Raw genomic sequence first — 18,515 nt, forward strand, 5'->3', positions numbered from 1 at the left:
AAATTTAATTTCATTGGTTGATAGTTTTAGCTTCAAATTATCTGATTGGTTCTTTTTTAATAATTTCTATTGTATATGTGATATCTTGAATGGCTTTTCTCATTTCTTTGCATTTTCTGTCTGTATTCTACTTAATCTCACAGATCTTCCGTAAAAATCATTATTTTGATTTGTTTAGGTATTTTAGATTTCCTTAAAATTGGGATATATTTCTAGAGACATGTCTAGAATGTTTGGTGTTTTTGTTGGACATGTCTTATGTTCTTTCATTGTTATTTTGTTGGACATGTCTTATGTTCTTTCATTGTTGTCTGCATGTTGGTTCAACAATCACCTCTTCCACTGTTATGAAGAAGTTTTGTAGAAAAAGATTTTTTCATTTAGTTGAGATACAGAGTGTCAGTTAGGAAAGTGCTTTGGCTTTGGTTATATTTAAGAAAGTGTAGCCGTCTACATTGTTTTTCTGGTTTTGATGTATATCCGTGGCGTCTATGAATACCTTAATAATATAGACTGCAGTGGCTCATGATGGTAGTTGTATGACTTTCCAGTGGACATGAGCTTCCCAAAAATGTGTGTGTGTCCTCAGACCTCACAGAGTTGATTGTTGATACCCCTGGGAGAGCTTTTAGCAGCAGATGGCATGATTTCTGAGCTGCATGATAGAGAGCTGTTCCAGGTCTCTTGGAGAAAAGATGAGTGACACCAAGTGTTGTGAACCCAGCAGATATAATTCCAAGCCACTGGATATGAAGGAGAATTTCTCCAGTTACCTCAGGATGGATGTGTGATATCCCTAGCCAAGTGGCATTAGCAGCCACAGTTGTGGAACCACAGAATGAGATGACACCTTCCCCAGATCTCATGAGTTAAGCCTGGTTAATACTGGAGTCTGTGACACTAGTAAACATGGACTGAAGTTGTGGGACACACAGGGAACCTGCCGTAGGTCCTGTGGGGGTAATTGTGGGTAGATCTTAGGCTAGTACTGTCTTGGCACTGTGAGACTCAGATGGTACCTTGTCCAGGTCCCAGTAGACAAGTATAAGAGACGCCAGGTCATTTGGCACCAGCAGCTGTAGTCCCAAGTCCTAGGGCTCTGGAAGGCCCTTCCTTAGGTTCTCAGGAACGTGTTCAGGTAACATTTGGGTTTGTGGCCCTGACACCCGTGCTCCTAGACATTGAAGAGACCTGTTCTAGGTCCTGCATGTCAAGCACAGATGGTGCTAAGGTTAGTAGTTTGGGTATCAATGACTCTAGAACTGCAGAACATGGATAAGAATATTCCTAAGTCATGTGGGTGAGCACCAGGGGGACTAAGGTTTGTGCATTGGTAGCCACAATCCTGGAACTGCAGGACATCCGTGGGAAATTCCCTCAGTCCTGAGGCTTAGATAAATACTGGAGTTTGTTTTTGTTTTGTTTTGTTTATTTTCTATCAGCCGCTGTAATTCCAAGTCAGGGGGTTGTAGAGGAGTCTTCTGCCCTAGTTCCTATATGGTGAGGGTATGTGGTGCTGGGTTTAGGGCTTTGGTCACCATGTTCCTGGGGAGCTGCAGAAACCAGTTCCTGGTGTATTAATTTCAAATGAGTATTTTCTTAAGTATGAGATGTACCTGGGCCACCAATTTTACTGATTTTTTCAGTTTTTTTTTTTCCCCCAGGACCTTCAGAAAAATTCTGGGTGAATCTGGGTATTCTGCATCCGCAGCTGTAGCCCCCAAGTCTGTGGGCTAGGAGGAAACCTCCCCTAGCTCCCGTGGGGCAATCATGGATGGAACTTGTGCTTGTGGCTATAAAAGTCACTGACACCCAAGATGCTGAGTTCTTAGGGGACTGACCTCTACCTTGTAAGATGCATGCAGGCCCAAGGCACTGTCCGGGACTGCCTGTAAGGTCCTAAGGCATGATGGCGTCTAGCAGTAGTTGTTGTGGTAGCTTGGGTTTTGCAGTTTGGTGAGGCCCAATGTGAGCTCCTTCTTTGGAACAGGATAGTTATTTTTAGACTAGCCGGATCCAAAAGTTTAATGTAGTGCCTGTGGGGACTGTGAAATTCTTCTGCAGTTGGGACTACTGGTTGGCTGCTATGTTCTTGGTTACCGATACTTTCCTGCTTACCTTTTCCCATCAGTGAGGAGTTACCCTCAGGCAGGAGCTGGGTTGAAGTTGTATTCTGATTTGTTCTTTTTCTGTATTGGCTTGTTGACTCTGCTGTTCAGGGTTCTTGTTACTTTCTTGATGATTTCCAGAGTTCTCCTTCAACCACCTTCCTCAGAATACAGTGTTTCCATTGTTGCTCCGTTCCTTCACTGTAGCTGAGTGGTGCAGAGGACACATCTGTTGAGCCATAGTGAGTCCTTCGTCTGGTTGTGAGATTTCTAACATTTAACAAACATTCAACAGGCTGTCACTACATTCCAGATCATGTGCTCATTGTCCAATGCACAATGTCTTAATTTCAAATGAATATTTTCTTGAGTATGAGATGCATCTGGGCCATCAATTTTAGTATTTTTTTTTTCAGTCTTAATTTCTGAGCACCTTACAGAGCATGTCAGCAACTCTACTCCTTCTACCCCTCACTTAAACATGTTTATGGGGAAAAAAATGTATATTCAAATCTCAATGTTGATCCCATGGACACAGGTACCTTGTGACTCTTAATTATCTGGTTTCCCCACCTTGGCCACCTTCTCCCTTAACCTCCGAACTTTAATCATCATGGTTTGACACAGATTTAAACTGTAAAATTTAGCCATGATTAGAACAGTAGCTCTTACCCAGAAGTGTTTGTAACTTGGGGATCCAGAAAAATCTATGAAGAGGATTAACCAATTTTATACATTGCACTATAAGCAGCAAATTATAATGCTATTAGCAAGATCTGTTATGTTAGTTATTAATATTATTTTTTCAAAGTGTTGCAGATCTATTAGAAAATAGAAGTTATTAGACCTGTCACTAGCTCCTGTTACTTGATTTCTTTTGTTGTCTTGGGTATTTTACTTTGGGCACTTAGCAACTTACTCCGAAAACAGGCAGTAGTTTTCTCCAGATCCCCAAAACTTGGCACAAAACTTCCTAAGTTAGAGAATCCTCTAAAAGAAAAAAAATTGGAGGCAGACTTACATGGATTTCTGTTTGCTAGTGATGGTCCATTTCATTCAATAAATGTCTAATGAGAAAAGTGTTATGCTTGGCATTGTGGAATAATAAAGATTATCAAGGAACACTACTCCTGCTTTCCAGGATAGGTTATGCAGAGGACTTGAACAACTGATTCATTGTGTTGGTCACATCAGGACACATGCACAGTGTGTTTCAAGATTCAAGGTCATTCATCAATTTAGAGAAACTTGTACACAGCCAGAGATCTTAATAGAATGCAGATGTACCCACAATCCTATCACGCTGAGAGCAAATTGGTCCTTTTGCATGAACACCTAAGTAGTTCCAGCCCTTCAGATGGCTCTTTTGCCTCCTCACTTTTCTTTCTCCATTCCCCTAAAAACAACAGCAACATATCAAAAACTCCATTGTCCGGTGCCATGGTGCATGCCTGTAAACCCAGCAGCTCAGGAGGCTGAGGCAGGAGGATGGCGAGTTCAAATCCACCCTCAGCGATAGTCAGGCACTAAGCAACTCACTGAGACCCTATATCTAAATAAAATACAAAACAAAAAAGGCTGGGGATTGGCCCAGTGTTTGAGTGCCCCTGAGTTAAATTCCTGGTACCCACCCCGCCAAAAAAAAAAACCCTACTACATTTTATATAAAAATAATATAAAGTCACTTAGCTATGAAACTCCATTTCTAAAGGCAGATGAGCCTTATCTATTCAGGGACATCCTTTGCTCCATCAATTAAGTGCCCTAACGGCAACTGGTAGAAGCAAAGATTTTATAGTTAGTTATATTGCAGTATATTATAGTTCTACTGAGTACAGTCATCCCCCAGAATCCCTGGGATCCAGGATCCCCTATAGCTACCCAAACCCACAGATGCTCAAGTCCTTTATACAAAACGTGTAGTACTTTAATAACGTCTATACACATCCTCCTGTATAATTTACCTACATATTATTTACGATGCCTAACACAATGTACATGCTATGTTAACAATTATTATATTAATTTGTTTAGGGAATTATAGAAAGAAAAGGTCTGGGCATGTTTAGTGCAAATGCAGCCATTATAGGCTTAGCTATATTTTTGGTCCTCTGTTTGTCAAATCTGTAAATACAGAATCTATGGATATGATGGCTGCACTGTATAGAAATACAATAAGTACTTATAAGTAAATTTTCTGTAAACAAAGATATAAAATTTGTATACTTATATTGCATTTGAGGACCATGGATAAATTTTTGGTGTATAATAAAATTGAATGATCACCACGTCAGCTGCTGTACCTAGAATGGAATATCTCCTTCAGTCCATACAACAACCCCATGAGAACTGAGACATCTCTATGCCCATTTTATGGACATAGGATCATCACTCAGGAAGACAGTATGGGCCTCAGTTTTCAGCAAGTGACTTGACTGAGTCTGAGCCTGGTGTGGCTGAGTTCTCTGCTCAGGGTCTTGCAGGCTGACCTCGGGGTGTTGAGTGGTCTGCATCCTCTTTGGAGACTCTGGGGAAGGATGTTCATCCAAGCTCATGGATTAATAGCAGAATTCATCTCCTTGTGATTATAGGGTGAGGCCTCTATGGTATTGCTAGATGTCAGCCAGGTTCTACTCTCAGGTTCTGAAAGTCGTTCTCAGGTTCTTGCCAGGTGGACCCTCCAAATTTTAGCAACAGGAAAGAATTCCTCACCTTCCATTTCCCTTCTGCTTCATATTTCTCTCACTTCTCTTTCTTAAACTGGCAGGAGAAAATTCTGCTTTGAAAGGGCTCATGCCAGGATTCTTTGTATAATCTCTATATCTTCAGGTCAACTGATTTATAGCTTTAATGACATCTGAAAAATCCTTTTGTGGCAGTGTCTAGGTTAGTGTGTGATTGAATAACCAGGGGTCAGGAATCTGGAGGGTCTCCTTACCTCCAACCACAGGACTCAATGCACGAAACTACCTGCCTCCCACGTGCCGTAAGAGAAGCAAACGTAGTGTGACAGTTTTTATAGTGATGACATGCCTACCATCTTTCACTGCTGGGCAGCATATGGAAGCACAGAGGCCACCCAAAGGGGAGACTGTGAACAGGATTCATGCCTAGTTTGATTTTGATTTTTGGTCCTAGGACACCTTTCCCTATGGCTGCCCATGACTCTCAGGTATACAACCCAAATTTTACCATGGCTTAGAAAGTCTTGCATAAGGTGTTCCCTGCTTTCTTGTCTGTGAACTCTCCTCTGGAATCACTTTCTCTCTTTGTCCTCTGTCTCCCTTTCCATCTCTAGAACATTCCATGTTACCTTCTGCCACAGAGCCTTTGATCATATAAGTCCCTCGGCACAATTTCTCCTCCCAGACATGCACTAAGTTAACTGTTTCAGAGACAGACTTTAAGAGTTCATATCCCGCCTCCTTAGACAATTTTTACTTCATTAATTCAGATGCCCACTCTTTGTAAGTTTTAAGCAAGCACAAAAAATTAAGACGAAGGTAAGCAATGAAACTCAGTGTTATCGCCCATTGCCACCGCTGATGCTCATGGGGTAGTAAGAGCTAGAGACAAAATGTGGCTCAGTGGTGACAATGATGCGGAAGGCATCACTGAGCCAGGCTGGTTGGATGGGCCAGGAAAGAGCAGAGTCCTGGACTTACTTTGGAAATACACTTGTGACTACCATTTCATGGGCGCATCCTGGATACAAGCATCCACTTCTTATCCATTATTTTAAGTTTTGACCTTGGAATGCTATTTCTGCTGACACTTGAGCTGAACTAGTGGAGATCTTAACAACCAGCTGTGAACCCAGTTTCCAGGAATCTGCCTAAAAGGCAAAGACTCATCAATTCATGTCCTAGAGTCAATGGGATAATCTTATGTTCTGGTATAGAGAATACCAGTGTTTGCATGAACAGAAAACTCTCACCCCCTGAATGGCTTATTAGAAGGCACAATATCTTATTTTATTGCATTTACTCAAATATCAACAACCTTTAAATTTTTTCTCAATGCATTCATTATCTTATGCACAATATTTCAAGATAAAATAGTATTTCCCTAATTCTATGAAACTGAAAGTTGAAGAATTACATTATTACATCAGTGAGATATCAGAAGCACATGACAAATGGCTATTTTCTTCCATAACACTTTCAATCCACTGGCCTCTCAACCTTCAGTCTGAAGCTCATATGTCATTTCCTCCTAGAATCCTTCTGATACCATTGTCCCTCTGTTTTAGAGTCTCCTGGTGAAATGCACTTTGTCTTCATATTACACACATTTATTTGGAGATGTATTCGGCAAGTGTTCATCTTCACTATCAGATTGCAAGCTTCACACAGGCAGGTACAGTGTCTGTTTTTATTCAAAAATGAATCTCTCAGTAAGCAAAGTAGGGACAGGATCAATATAAATAAATATTTATTGAGCACATAAGTGAATAGACCATGCATTTGCATTTTTAATTCTAGTTACTTTTTTCTCATGTTCTACATAACTCAACAACTTTAGCCTACCAAAATAATATTTTGAAACATTATATTACCTATCTTTTGCATCAATAAGTGGAGTATTGTCCACAAATTTAAATTACAACCTTCCCCTCCAGTGATTTCTCTCATGCATGGTAAACTGAAATTGCAAAGTTTTTCTTATTTTCAATTAGAACTGAGTAACCAAAAGCCAGGAGGTTAAGGATATTAGGGTATGGAAAAGAGTTTGTTAAAGAATGGGCCAACAGTTCTAAATTGGAAAAGAAAGAAGTGGAAAGAGGAGAGAGTTAAGGATTCAGAAGACAGAAGGATTTTTCAAATGGAGATCTCAATATCCTCAAAGAAAGTTATTTGAGAACAGATAGATAAATGAAGAGAACTTAAGAAGGTTTTTCTGCAGAGCAGTTGTCCATATGGAGATTGAAGTCACATACCCTGACCAAAGTACATTGAGAGAAGGACACTGGTCAATGAGGGAGAAGAGTGGAAAGGAGGAGGACAGTAAAATAACATGGCCTCAAAGGAGGGTTTTTAAAAGGGGTCAGAGTGATAAAATGTTTACTGTTTAAGGACATAGTATATGGACATTCATTGCACATTGGGGATGAGGATAAAAGAGGTATGGGGAAGATTGTGGCTATTTTTTGAGGGACCTGGAAATGCCAGCTATGGGGATTTTTCTTTAATAAACATGGTCTGGATTCTGGGAAGGAGGGAACGAGGAGGAAGAGTATGATCTCTGCACAGGATGCTTTCTCCCCCCAGAGAGTTTCCACCAAAGTGCAATAAATTATACTGGGTTTCTGCAGAGAAAATACTTCTCATATTTTTTAAACTCTAGATTTTCCAAATGACGACCGAAGAAGGTTAGCATAAAAAATCCTAAGAATTTCGAATTCCATGAGTCAAAATTTCTAACGAGTCTATCAACTATTGTGTAAGTCTTGATTTTCCCTAAGAGATCAGCTTCATATTATGTCTGTGAATGCAAAGTATTCTATAGGTTAGTTCTTTACATGAAGAGGTGATCAGTTTGTGCAGCACTTTAACTAACCAAGGAGTACTTAGACCTGGAAGTACATGTACTATCAGTCCAGGGTGGCCTCTCTTGTTTAAAAAGATGAGGGTGAAATAAGCCCTCCTCCTGGCCCCTGAGCTTCTAATAGAGTCCTATCCCTGTATTTCTAGCCTGGGAAGAAGTAAAAGATTGTCAACTTCACCTAGCTCCCAGGGCAGTATAATACAAGCCATCCACCTGCAAGGGGCCTTGTGTTTACTACATTTTACGATTTAATATGCTTCGATATTTTGCATATAATTCTAATCATAAAAGAAGATTAATAGAAATAAGCATATCTTATAACTCTTTTGTAATCTGCATCATCATCCAACTCAGTGGTAGAAACGTTGTCAGAATTCATTTAACCACTAACTGATTAAAAGTTACAAAGTCCCAGGTTAGAAAAGCAATGTTCACACTTGCTTTGTATGCCTGGGACTCCCAGGCTCGCTTAGCTTACATTAGAGCTCCTGTTTTCTTGGAAGGGCTGCCTATCAAAGCTATCCAAATGCACACAGGCACCCCATTATTCCCAGCAAGGTTTTCCATTGCCTAATTAATTCAACCTCACTCTTTCAAGATTGCCCAGTGAGTAGCACTATTGAGTCCAAATGACTTAAGAGGCTGGCTCTCACGGCAAGTAGTTTTATGAACTGAGTGTGAATTAGAAGCGGTGAAAAAAAAATATCACCTGTCCCTATTGCTTGATTTGTACAAAAGCTGTTATTTGGAAAGTCGCTCTCCCTGACTGAGTACCATTCACAGAGAAATAAGTATTAAATCAGGCAGATTTTCTAAGAAGCCAACAACCTGTTAGATGGAAGAAGGGCAGTGGAGTAGGAAAGCAGAAACTAGTACTAAAATATCCATTGTGCACACCCTAATGCACACGTCTGTGCACACACACATATATATACACACACACAGCAGAGTCTGTCTGTTCAATATGTTGGTGAGTCTAATTCTGTTCTGGAGAGGCCAACCAATGCTCTCATGTATCAGGTGTTCCAACAAGACTTTTCTTCTAATACATAGGCTAAGTCTGGATCATTCCTGGGTCCCCAGAGCCCAGTGTTCTGCTTGGTCAATGTGAGTGCTCTCCAGTTATCCATCCCCTGCTCTGGAGAAGTGTCAAGAGACTTCCTTTCTGAGATGATAGTCATTTCTGGATTCTCTTAGTCCCGCTCCTCATCACATGTTGGCTATTTATCTTCCTTTTCACAAATATTCCAATAGTAGATGGTTGGATGGCTTTTCTTGAGGCTCTCACGGCTAACATTGGAAAGAATGAGCTGAGGACTGAAGCATTTATAGATGCGGATCAGCCTGGAAGGACTTCAGGAGGAGGCTCTTTCCTAGGAAGTCAGTCAGTGAAGAAAGGCAGGACACATCATGTCAATTTGTCCTGGTTAGACACAAAAGCAGGGATTCTGGAATCCAGTTACCCAAGACATTAGAGAGCTGAGGACAAACCTCAGTCTTAAATCTAGAAGTTAAATAGACTTCTCCAGTTTCCAGGTCAAGTCCACTTCTTTCTCCCTGCCTGTTCTATAGTCCCTTCCATGTTTCAATAACACTCCAGGGCAAATTCTCTGATTTTTGTAAAGAAGAAATTATAGGTGTCTACCTTCTCATCCTACCTCTACATCATTTTTCATAAAACCAGTTTTACTGAAATGTAAGTCACATCCAATAAATGACATATAAAAATTATATATATATAATTTTTCATAACTGGTATATATAAAGTGTATAATTCAATGAGCTTTGACAGATGCGTACACCATGATCAAAACACAAGACACCCATCACCCCAAATGTTTTTATCCTGCTCCTTTATTATCTATCCCTTTTGTCACTTTTGGTCCTTGGCAAATCATAATTTGCTTTTTTATTAATATAGATTAGTTTGCATTTGCAGTGTCTTATATTAATGGAATAATGAAATATGTACATATTTGTTCCTGACTTTTTTCATCCACCTTGAAGATTTCAAATTCATCTGGCTTTGCCTATACACCTATTTTACTTTTTTATGGCTGGATATATCACATTTTATTTATCCAGTCACCTGTCAATGCACAATGGAGTCACTTCAAGTTTTTAATAATAGTAAATAAAGGTTTATATAGACATAGCTGTATGTGTATTTTGTTTGGTTTCACTTTGCTTTGTTTTTGATTAAATTTCTGGATCATAGGAATCACATAATACTCTTTGAAAATCTGCCAAGGAGTTTTCAAAAGTGGCTTTATAATTTTACATTCCCAACAGCAAAATGTGATTTAAGTTGCTCCAAATATTCATTCTCATTTGATTTATTTTTATTTTTTAAATTTTTTATTCTGATTTCTTGTATATGACTGTGGAATGCATTACAATTCATATTACACACAAAAAGCACAATTTTTCATATCTCTGGTTGTATACAAAGTATATTCACACCATTTGTGTCTTTATACATTTACTTAGGGTGATGATATCCATCTCATTCCACCCTCATTTCTAACCCCATGCCCTCTCCCTTCCCCTCCGACCCCTTTGCTGGATCTAGATTTCATCTAATCCTCCATGCTCCCCATCCCAACCCCAATATGAATCAGCCTCCTTATATCAGAGAAGACATTTGACGTTTAATTTGGGGGGATTGGCTAACTTACCATAATATTCTCCAACTCCATCCATTTACCTGCAAATGCCATGATTTTATTCTCATTTATTGGTGAGTAATATTCCATTTGTTTTCAGTCTTTTAAATTTTAAATCCTCTAATGGGTGTAAAGTGACATTTTATGTAGTTTTAGTTTGTATTTCCTCAATGGATGCCTAATGTTGAGTATATTTTCATGTTCCCATTTTCTAGTAATATAACTTCTTTTTTATTTGTTATAATTAGTTATATGTGACAGTATTATACATTTTGACCCATCATACATGAGTGGAGGAAAATTTCCTATTCTTCTGGTTGTACATAGCGTAGAATTCCAATAGTGTAGTCATACAGGAACACAGTGTAATACTGTCAGATTCTACTATCATTCCTACTCCAATACTCCTCTACTCCCTTCACTTTTATCTACCTAATCCAAAGTAACTCAGTTCTTCCCTAGACATCCCCCCACCCTTTATTTTGAATTAGTGTCCATATATCAGAGAAAACATCTGGCCTTTGTTTTCTGGGAATTGGCTTATGTTACCTAGAATGATATTCTCCAGCTCCATCCATTTACCTGAAAATGCCATGATTTCATTCTTCTTTAAGGATGAATAATATTCCACTATGTATATATACTACATTTCTTTATCCATTCATCTGTTGAAGAACACCCAGGTTGGTTCCATCATTTAGCTGTAGTGAGTTGGGCTGCTATAAACACTGAAGTAGCTGCATAACTATAGTATGCTGATTTTAAGTCCTTTGGGTATAAATCAAGGACTGGGATAGCTGGATCAAATGGTGGTTCCAAGTTTTCTGAGGAATCTCCATACTGCTTTCCATAGTGGTTGCACGAATTTGTAATACCACCAGCAATGCATGAGTGTACCTTTTCTCCTAAATCCTTGCCAACGTTTATTTGTTGCTTGTATTCTTGATAATTGCCATTCTGAGGAGTGAGATTAAATCTTAAGTAGTTTTAACATGCATTTCTCTAATTGCTAGAAATGTTGAACATTTTTTTTTCATATATTTGTTGATCGATTATATTTCTTCTTCTGTGAAATGTCTAATCAATAAAACATGTCTTGTTTTGAGCAATGTTGGCCCAACTCTTTCATGATTTCATTAGGTTGTTAGTCTCACGAGTGAGTTGTAAGAGTTCTCCAAATATTCTGCATATAAGTTCTTTCTCAGAAACATGTTATGTGAATATTATCCCTCATTCTATAATTTACTTTTTCATTTCTCAGTTGTGTTTCTTCAAGATAAAATTTGACTATTTTAATAGTCCTTCTCCTAGTATGATTTGGCTTTGCTTATCTAACATCTATTTTATTCACGTTATTGCACCCTTTTGGTAAAAGTCTCTTGGTTCATGGCTGTGACAGCAAGTGGTATTTTTTGAAAAGAAATAGTCACCTTTTTATCTGGTAGATACAATCCTATGGCAGATTGCTTAAAAAGAAAACACTGGGGCCTCTTGTGCTCTGCACATAGTACACAACTGTATTAAGAAGGCTGAATTCTTAGGAGTGAATTCAGCATTCCTTTTTTGCCTTTGTAGTCAAAGATTGAGTGTGGACTTGAAATAAGAAGACCAGAGTTTTGTGTTTCAGTACTGCTACTTAGATAGTGACCTACGACAAATACCTCCTAAAACTTCATCTTCTTCTTATATGACAGAGGACAATCTACATGACATAATCTTTGTTTTAATTAAGAGGGAATATTATAAGGTGTAATTGTTATGTGTAGATAATTTTTTAGATGGATTTTCACTCACTCCAAAAAGGGCGGTGGGTTGGGTGCAGTGGTGCATATCTGTAATCCCAGTAACCTGGGAGGCTGAGGCAGGAAGAATTGGAAGTTGGAGGCCAGTTTGGGAAACTTAGTGAGGCCCTAAGCAATTTAGGGAGACCCCGCCTCCAAGTAAAATTAAAAGGACTTGTGATATAGTTCAGTGATAGAGTACCTCTGGGTTCAATCCCCAGTACCAAAACAAACAAACAACAACAACAACAAGATCTTCGACCCATGTGTGTCCATGATTCCTGGCTGCAGTCCACACAGATGCCTCTTATCGTTAATCTACTGGTAAGTTTAAGTCTCCAAGAGATTACAAAGTGCACCATTTTTTCCATATATCAGAGAATCCTTTGTTTTTTGAAAATAATTAATAGACAAAAGAAACAAAAGGATAGTAAATGGAAATTTGACGCACAGACATTTCACCTCTGTAAAATCATTGACTTTTCCATCTCTGCTTAAAAAAGCTATACATCCTAAAACACAACCTCTACAAAGACAAAAATGTTTTTCGATTTCTTAAATCCTCCAGAGAGTAGAGGCTTTTCAGGAAGTATTAAATGGTAGGACTCTCTCTAGTCTGTTTTCCCACATAAGTCTATACACTCAGTTACCTTAGTTACTTTTGATGCCTCCCCAACCTTATCAATGGATTTATGGTTTAAAAAAAAATGGAGGAGGATTCGGGGAGAAGATAAGCTATTGCAATTATGGACAAGACAATCAATTAAACATGAAGAAATGCCACAAAGGGAAGATTTAGTTTAGATACTAGATAGGACTAAATATTTAAGTATTGACAGTCTTTTCTAGGGACCTCAAGAAATTTATGTCATGGATCTTAGGGGGAAGGAGAACGGCATTAGTATTGAAGTTGTTTCAAGGCAGAACATGACCAAGTAGAACCATCTCAGGCAGGAAAGCCTCTCTCTGCTCCTCCCTAGGTCCTACAGGAAGTCGGACCACTCCCCCTCACTCAGAACCTTCCTGAGAGCTCCTGTAGTCAGCCAGCCAGCACTGGAAAGAGTTGTGAGGAAATCCATTTTCAACCCACTGCAATAACAAGATTGAGATTTAATATTAATAATTAATAATAATAGTAAGAGACCAACCAAAAAGCCTACAAAGTCTTATCACTAGTGCCATCTTAAATGGGAACAAGTGAGGGAAACAAGTATGTCTCAACTTTAATAAAGTACAGACACATTTTAAGAGACAATGTAATTCTTTCCCATCCCTGATGGTGGCATGGCTTAGGACATTTTCTTCTTACATCAGGGCTTCTCAAGATGCTTGTAATAGATTAAGTGATGCAAGAAAAAGCACAGTCCATGAGAGTCTTTCAATCCTAAATTATTATTGGAGTGGGTATTTATAATTTGCATGCTACTAGAGTCTCAGAATTTAAAGACTCTCAGGTTTGAGAATAAACATTAATTTTTTTAAAAAGTACTGAATAATGGAGATAAATTTAGCACAAATTGGGCGTTGAAATATTTATCAAGTTCAATATCCTGAACTCTGTGGGATTAATACGGACCCTTGCACATACTAGGTACTCAATATACTTTCCCTGTCTCTATTCACAATGACAAAGAGTACAAGCATTATATTTTACCTTATACAAAAATGTAGCTAAGGACTTATTAGCTGCCTCCATTTGTAAGATATTTGTTCCTTGGTTTAATTCATTTTTGTTCTGAATTTTATGATGAAATATTTTAGACTTCTGAAAAATATACCCAAACTTTTATCTTAGGAAACAATGGGTGTTATCACCTCCATATCTCAGACCTTCATCTAATTTACTTGATCACATAATTGACCCCACTACACACCTTCCACTCCCTGCCAAATTCCTACAAACGTTGGATAAAATATAAGAAAGTAATTTTAAGTCTATAGTCAAGTTCAAAAAAAAAAAAAAGCAGGAAAAATCTCCTTAATACATATTTGAAGAATGGATGCAAATCTCAAGCTAAAGCTGCAGAGAAGTTGGGTCTGGATAAAGGTCTATGAGGATTAGGGTTTGGGGGCCCAAACTGGGACAGGATAGGTCTCAGGCTTGTGTAGAATAGAACAGCATAAATCATAGAGTGTCCTGGGTAAAGCTGGCCTGTCTGTGGGAACACACCTTCCATGATTCTGGAGTGAGAAAATTTGGCTTCCTGTCTGAGGCATTTGATATTTCCAGGGACTGCAGAAAAAGGCACAGAGGAAAATTAAAAACCCAAGTCAGTAGCACATGCGGGAATGAGGTGTGAGTTTCTACTCCAGCCATGACTTGGAAGCCTAAATAGGAGAGTGACATAGCTGGTTCAGATCTTAGGGCCCAAGAAGAAAATGTAAGAAGTGTGTAGGAATGCTTTAACATCTCAGAGTTCATGGGAATTCCATGATGAGTAAACAACACCAACAACGGACTCATTGTTTTCTGTGTTTTTTTTTAAATGAATTACTGGTAGCGGGAAATCTACCATCATGGAAAGGCAACATATACAATCAATAGGAAAATTAGAACCTTAGAATGGAAAATAATAGATTGCAATGGTCGAGATCACTGTTCAAAGAAAGAACTTTTGACAAAAATCAAAGTTGTGTTTGGTGCAATCTTTCTTAACAAGGGACAAAAATCCAAAGTGCATGAGTGTGCCCGTGCACACACATGTGCGATTCCACTGCAGTCTGGAGCAATGTTTGTAGGGTTAGAGTTGGTCTGCATTAGAGTTTCACTCAGACTGCAGACCAATCTTGGAAAAAGAAACCTATGCAGAAAGTGCTGCATGTAGGTAGGGCCTCAAGTGAATTCCTTAGTTTTATTTAATGGGGACTATTTAAAATAATCCATCCCTCAACCCAGGAACTCTGGCTACATTACCTGAGCCCAGGAGTGATGAAGGGAAAAGACAGCAGCAAGAACTTGAAACCTGGCCAGCTCTATGTGACACTGAGCCGTTCCAACACATTCAGCCGAGAACCCTGAGGACACACATCAACATAAAACTTGAGACTAGGGAGCCCTGGGGTCCTGGCAGAATCAAAAGGAAAATTGTCTTATGGGAAGATGTCCTTAGACAGGGCACACAAGCAACCCCTGTAGAAGGTTAGTTCACAGCCTAAATTTGCAACTGCACAAGCAAGCAAGGTCAAACCGAAATGTGCAACAAAGGAGAATTAATACCTCAAGAAGTAGATGAGTTATTTAAGAGAGAGATTTTTTTCCCCTACTTTTTTTTTTTTTTTAATAGTATCCAGGCATAAAAATATAATCCGAGAGTGCTGTCTGTGCCATAATCTGGAATTTACTGAGGTCTCTTCTGTGGCCTGTTTGGTCATGTGTGTTAATGTTCTTTATTATATATATTATATTCACATATATAATTTCAAAATATAACTTACATAGGTCTTCTCTATCTTGATTTGTTTATGTCACTTGCCAAAAACAAGAAGCCAAATTTTCCTGCTTTTAATCTGTTCTCTATGTTCCCTCTGTGTGTGCAATTGGTGCTTAGATGTTAATGATGGCTGGATGGCCTCCATAACTCCATCCACTACTGTCACGGAAAGTACTCCTGCCTGTTCCATGTGTTCACTCTACCTTCTACTTGTCTGATGTCCTGGTCATTGTTTTTCTTTCCTCTTCCTTTCCTGAAATGTTTTCTTTTTTTTTTTTTTTTCATCTTTTTCATTTGTCACCCTTCTCAGTCACTTTGTTTTAGGTATGTCCTTTATTTTACACTTTATGCATTTTTATGGATGGCCTTATTTTAATTTAGGAGGACTTCTTTGTGTTTTTAGAAATGTTAGCAGTTACTTCTGCACTACAATTTAATCTTCTATGCATGTGGACTATCCACTGATTCTCGCCTTTGAAGACATAAGAAATTAATATATTCCCCAGTCTTTCAGTTCTTCCTTTCCTTTCTTCTCACCAATAAGATAGCTCATTACATTTTCTTGGTTCTTGTAGCATTTAGCTTTATAACACCAAAAGATAAACTTTATGTGATTTATCAACCTTTAGGGTTAATGGACTGACTTGGCTATAAAATAAGGAATCAATCTTACTTACCCTTACAACTTTCTAAGTTATGTCTGTGGTGTGTGTGTGTGTGTGTTTGTGTGTGTGTGTGTTTCTCATTCTCTTGGTTTTTATGGGTACTCTTTAAGAGATACAACAAAGAGTTCTGTGGGTTCAAGTTTTAGATCTGTCTACATGTCACATCCTTAAAACTAAACATCCAAAAATATTTTTATGTCTCTCTAAAAATAATATATTTTAAGCGGGAAAGACATTTTCCCATACTGAAGAGAGATTTTACAAAGAATATTAGGAAAGTATTTAGTTAGAATGAAGTCCTGTAGAACACAGAAAAGAATAAGTCCAGTGGCATGAAAGTCCTATAACTCAAGAGTTATTACAGAACATTTTCAGCACCTGAATTTAAATTGTTATTGTAGTAGTATTGTATGTTTCAAGGAAATATTGCAAGACAAAGATAATATTTGTGAAGTGAAATAAGAATGTCTTAGCTTCACCTGCAGAGTGCCTTATATAAACACATTTCTGTTTGCTCACTAGAAAGAATTAGTTGAATACACATTCTCTGGACAGTTTGACATGTCTTCAAGAGGTGCAGACTGCACTACTTGTCTAACTATGCAAACTTTTCATTTAACATAAGTAGAAGAGGCAGATTCCTATGGGCTTGTCTTTTTCCTGATACCCTCTTCACATCTCATGTAACCCCGGGAGAAAATACCCCTGCCGTTACTTGGATTGGAATTAGGACCACTGCAATTCGATCTGACTTTTATTTGCTGTGTCAGGGAAAGCCACAGTGGGCTGGGTGGCTGTTGCTATCTGAGAAGGAATTCAGTCTCGGTCACTTAGGAAGTCACATATGGGCAGTCCTGGGATGGCTTTTAAGTGCATTTTGTCAGTTGTGTCGACCTCATATTGCCCCCTAGAGTAGCTAAAGTTCATTGGCAAAGGTTATTATTGTAAATTTTTGAGTGTGCCAATCACAACAGCATCTTTAATTCATTGTTCTATTATTCCTTGTGCATTTACCATAAATAAGATTGCCAATGGACTTTATTGTGAAGTAACCTACTGGTTTTTAAACATTGCTCATAAAAACATATAATACATCTCAGAATGTTAGATAGCCCCAGCATGCCTATAACCACAGAGATAGACATAACTGCAATAACCCAGTTATTAGCAATGGATATAGTTGCCCTGCTATTCACAAGCCTCAGTCATCTTCCTTGAAATGCTATCAATACTAATAACTTTTACCAAATCACCCCCCTAAGACAGTGAGCCTACTTCCTGCATGTTGGAATTGAACTCATTGCTTTCAACACAGAGATGGTTTTCAATCAATATAGCCATTGTGTTAGAGTAAATGCAAGTTGGCCTTCAGCCAAGGCTATGCCCGAGACATTAGTCTTGTGTTCCCTGAGTGAATTCAGCCTTTCTTATAGGACTCAGGTATTTAATCACTTCATGTCCACAGAACATCACTGTGAACCCTGGGAAGCATTACCACATTGCTGTTTTTATTTTGTCACTCATTCCCCTGACTGGTTTGTTTTGAGAGGTTTAGCTGAGCCTGTAGCCTAAAGGCTGTTTCCTTTACATGTGTTGTACAGAAGTATGTAGGAATTTCGCCAAGAGGCAATATAATGAGTGCTGGAAGTGGGACAGGTTTTAGGGTCAGAGAGGCCTGCATTTGAGATCTGACTCTGTCACTCACTTATTGAGCAACCTGGGAAAGTTTACTTAGTTTCTCAAAATCTTTTTTTTTTTTTCCATCTGTAAGTGTGCATACTGTACTTCAAATGGCAGAACTATTATGAAAACTATTATGAAAAATCAGTAACTAGTTTATGAGTATGTGTATATGTAAAAGAAAGTTTTCACAGAAGAATGTGACTTATTCTTTTTTTAAAAAAAAAAAGGTAAAAAGAAAAACAATTATTACCATAAGAAAATAAGATATTCCAGGATTGGGGGCAGGTAGGAAGTCTAATATTTAAGTTAATATATCTCTTTTGAAAAATATTTTACAATTTTGAACTGCCGATGACTCAATCCAACAACCACCACCTATTTTGAGGACTATGCCAAATGCAGAGAGAAACTCAGTGTGCTTTGGAAAGCCTGGCCTATGGTGGTCATATGAGCCAATACTGGGGCCAGGCATGAAGACAGTATAACATGAGAACATTCGAACCGAAAGACCATGGAAAACTACCTGATTCTTTGCCATTTAAAAGAAAGCTTTCAAATCTGGAGAGGACAAAAGTTACAGAACACTTTAGAGAAGGAAACTCTTAGAATTAGAGCTAGTAAACCTCCAAGCAGA

The sequence above is a fragment of the Callospermophilus lateralis genome, chromosome 16, assembly GCF_048772815.1.
Source record: "Callospermophilus lateralis isolate mCalLat2 chromosome 16, mCalLat2.hap1, whole genome shotgun sequence".
NCBI classification, from domain to species: domain Eukaryota; kingdom Metazoa; phylum Chordata; class Mammalia; order Rodentia; family Sciuridae; genus Callospermophilus; species Callospermophilus lateralis.